The sequence below is a fragment of the Pongo pygmaeus genome, chromosome 12 (genome assembly GCF_028885625.2).
Source record: "Pongo pygmaeus isolate AG05252 chromosome 12, NHGRI_mPonPyg2-v2.0_pri, whole genome shotgun sequence".
In the NCBI taxonomy this organism is placed as follows: Eukaryota; Metazoa; Chordata; class Mammalia; order Primates; family Hominidae; genus Pongo; species Pongo pygmaeus.
In genome coordinates, this window is record NC_072385.2 from 26,449,241 (window position 1) to 26,453,553 (window position 4,313).

At 50.6% G+C, this 4,313-nt stretch overlaps 1 pseudogene; it reads right to left on the minus strand.

Annotated features, from left to right (window-relative positions):
* Positions 1-3,144: 3,144 nt before the first annotated feature.
* Positions 3,145-3,711, minus strand: LOC129030797 (cilia- and flagella-associated protein 144-like; annotated as a pseudogene).
* Between the last annotated feature and the right edge of the window lie 602 nt (positions 3,712-4,313).

Here is a 4,313-nt window from a genome sequence, read left to right on the forward strand (position 1 = left end):
TGTTTGAAGGAAAGAAGCTTTCTCACTTGTCTGAAAGTTGCTAATGTGATCACCTGTCCTGCAGATTTGGATAAGTAAGTCCGAACCCTGGGAGTTGTTGGCAGCCAATCCGGGCAGTGGATCGGGGAAGGCGAGAGCCTTAGGATGAAGCTGACACTCAAGACAGCAGAGCGGAGAGACAAAAGGATTCCAGGTGCCTGATGACACTGTCGAAATGCTGAATCAAACCATCCCTGAAACTCACCCTACCCCTGAGCTTTCTATTATGTGAGTTTATAGATCTGTATTGCCTAAGTCAGTTTGAGTCTTTAGTTACCTGCAATTAAAAACACTTGAGACACTTGTATTAAAATTGTTCTTACCTGGTTCTGGACTGACTTCTATGCAGCTAAATATAATAATCTCTCTCAGTCTCATTTTCTCTTCTTGACAGCATTTGACAAATATACCACTGACTCCTTAAGGCAATCTTTTAGCTTGGCTTCTGTGAGATATATACATATTGAGACAGATTCTTTCCCTGTCACCCATGCTGGAGTACAATAGCATGATCACAACTCACTGCAGCCGTGACTTCTCTGGCTCAAGCGATCCTCCTGCCTCAGCCTCCCGAGCAGCTGGGTCCAGAGATGTGTGGCACCATGCTCAGCTAATTTTTAACATTTTTGTAGAGAGGAGGTCTCACTATGCTGCCCAGGCTAGTCTTGAACTCCTGGGCTCAAGCAATTCTCCCACCTTGGCCTCCCAAACTGTTGGGATAACAGGTGTGAGCCACCACCCCCTGCCTTCCATGATATTATGCTCACTGCTGTTTCTCCTCCTCTACAGCCTCTGTTCTCTGGTCTCCTTAATCCACTCTTTTGTCTCTACCTAACCCCTGAATATTGGAGGTCTTCAGAGACTGGTCATATGCACACTTCAATTCTCACTTGATACCTTCTACCTAGGCAATGCCTTTTATTTCCCTGTGTTTAAGTCCCACGACAGGGCAATGACTCCCAAATTTATACTCTTCAATTCAGACCTCGTTTCTGAGGAGCTGCAACTGCTATTGGGACTGTTTCTTTTTTTTTTTTTTGAGACAGGGTCTTGCTTTGTCACCCAGACTGCAGTGCAGTGTCCCAATCATGGCTCACTGCAGCCTTGACCTCCCGGGTTCAATGGATCCTTCCACCTCAGCCACCCGAGTAGCTGGGCCTACAGGTGCATGCCACCATGCCCAGCTAATTTTTGTCTTTTTAGTAGAGACAGGGTTTTGCCATGTTGTCCAGCCTGGTCTACAACTCCTGGGCTCAAGTGATTTACCTACCTTGGCCTCCCAAAATGTTGGGATTACAGGCATGAGCCTGTAATGAGCACCTGGCCTATTGTGATGTCTTGGTCATCTCACAGGGGCTGAAACCTAATTTGTTATATTAAAATATAAAGTTTACGAGGTCAGGGCCCATGGCTGTCCTGTTTGCCACTGTATCACCCATTCCCAGCATCCTGCCTCACACAGAAAGATTCCATGAAACTTCTGAATGAAAGAATGAATGAGGAACAGATGAGTGAATAAATTAAGTAATGGTGCCCTCTGGTTGCAAATAACATGATATCCCAACTCAAAGTAGTTTAAATAAAAAGAGAAAGTTAGTGTAGACAACTGAGGGAGTCTCAAGTGCACTTGGGGAATGTGGCTGAACCTCAAGACCATTTAGAACATTGGCTTTGGACACTGTCAGGACTTTCTTCAACTATCGCCACTTCTTGGTATGCAGTTACTTCATTTTTCTCTCTTGCTGCCTTTTTAGTTCCTCAGACCAAATAGAAATTCTAGACCTCCACTGGGATTGGTTGGTTTTTTTTTTTTTGAGACAGCGTCTCACCCTGTCACCCAGGCTGGAGTGCAGTGGTGCAACCTTGGCTCACTGCAACCTCTGCCTCCTGGGTTCAAGCGATTCAGCCCCCTGAGTAGCTGGGAATACAGGTGCGCACCACCACACCTGGTTAATTTTTGTATTTTTAGTAGAGGCGGGGTCTCACCATGTTGGTCAGGCTAGTCTTGAACTCCTGACCTCATGATCCGCCTGCCTTGGCCTCCCAAGGTGTTGGGATTACAAGTGTGAGCCACCATGCCTGGCCTGGCAGGTTTTTTAAAAGGCCCCGAGCTTTATGATATCACACTCTGCTGATTTTCACCCTCTACAGCCTCTCTTAGCTGGTGTCATTTATCAGCTTTTTCCTCTACCCAGCCCCTAAGTTTTGGAGTTCCTCAGGGACTGGTCACATAGGCTTGCAGGTCATGAGGTCTCTCTCATAACCACTCACCTTGGCCATTGTGCACGAAAGCAGTTATAGACAGTAGGTAAATAAATGGCCACTACTGTGTTCCTAGAAAACGTGATTTCCTCACTGGCTAGAGTAAAAGGAAAAAAAAAACACACACACAAAAAAACATTATTTACAAACAGGTGGTGGCCCTTGGGCTGTAGGCTGCTGGCCCTGGTCTAGAATACCAACAGATACTGATATGGTTTGGCTGTGTGACCCGGCCCCCCTCCAAATCTCACCTTGAATTGTAATAATCCCCACATGTCAAGGGCAGGGCCAGGTGGAGATAATTAATTCGTGGGGACAGTTTCCCTCCTACTGTTCTCAGGTAGTAAATAAGTCTCATAAGATCTGATGGTTTTATAAAGGGGAGTTCCCCTGCACAAGCTCTCTTGCCTGCCGCCATACAAGGTGTGACTTTGCTTCTCCTTTGCCTTCCGCCATGATTGTGAGGCCTCCTCAGCCATGCTGAACTGTGAGTCCATTAAAACTCTTTCCTTTATAAATTACCCAGTCTTGGCTATGTCTTTGTTAGACGCATGAGAACAAACTAATACAGATACTAAGTCCGCATGTCATCATCAGTTCAGTAATTTGGAGACAGTCACAGCTCTCTCTTGGTTCTGTGCTGTCTCTTAGCCTAGCTGGGGTGGCTTTCCCATCCCTGATCCAAGGGACTGGTGGTGGAGGAGGCAGGGCCAACATACTACTCTCTAGGTGAGTATGGCTACTCTCATGGCGCTCACCTGTACTGCAGAAGGACTGAAGATTGGGAACAATTCCTGGGAAGAATCATGCTACAAAATTCCAATGTCTAAAACTTAGTGTCATTTTATTTATTTGGCTTTAAAATAACATTTATTTCTCGGGGCAGTGCACACACTGGGCATGAAACCCGGGGCCTCACTCCACCGCTGGGATGCCACTGGTGGCCATCATCTTCTCCCAGGCTCCACATCTGAGCCTTGTATAGAGCAATGTCATTGCAGACCCTGCAGTGGTTCAGCCTGCGATCTGGGCATTCTGGGTTGAGCGAGGGCTCTGAGTCCCATACAGTTTCCTGGTTTTCAGTCTGTGTCTGGGTCCTTCTTCCTTGATCCCTGGGCAGTGTGGTGAATGAGATTCCGAAACCTGGCGTCTCCAGGCTCCTCCAGGTTACCATGCCAAGACGTGGGCTTCCTGGTGATCTGTGGACCTCGTGGAGGGGTTCACGTGATGCCGCGCATAGGCGTTCTGGGCTGGCAGCTCTTTGAGGTACAGCTCCTGCAAGATCTGGTTCTGACGGACCTCATCCTGGATCACCTTCTCCCTGGGGTGTCCCGCCATGGCCTTGGCGTTGCTCCATCGGGTTCGATGCGCTCTCTGCTCCCTGGTGCCTCTCTCCCTGGCCCCGGGCATCTGCCGTCTCCAGGCAACGGTGTCCCACGCAGTCTCCAGGCAACAGCGCTCCCACAGCCCCAGCTCCTGGCGACCCAGCCCTTACCCCAACCGCCCGTGGACACCTCCAGGAAAGGGCTTCCTGTCACAGGACAGACCCGGAGGTCATGGGCATGTGGTTAGGCCTCACCTTGGCCAGTCGTTTCCCTCCCAGCGAGCAGAGGCGCTGCTTCCTCGTGCTCTCCCTTCTCCGTCTCGGGCCTGCAGTTTGCTCGGTGGTTCCAGACCAAGGCCCACGGGGAAGCCATTGCCAAATGCAGAGGCTGGCGCGGCTGGCTGAGCAGGCAGCGGAGGCCGAGGGTGGGTGTCCGTGGTCCTGCGTCCCCGTGTCCACAGCCAGGCCGCGGGGACCCCAGGTTCCGCTCCTTCGCTGCCCGAGCACGGTGCCTGCAGGGTCCTCTCCGTGGGATCCTGGATCGTCAGGGCCGCGTGGGTGGCTGGGTGGGAGCGGGCTGCAGGCAGGCTCTAAAAGCAGGGGCTGGGCGGGGGCGTGGGGGGATAGGGAGGGACGTAGTGGAAGTTGGGTCCCCAACGGACATGCGGGCGGCAGATGCAGCCCTTGT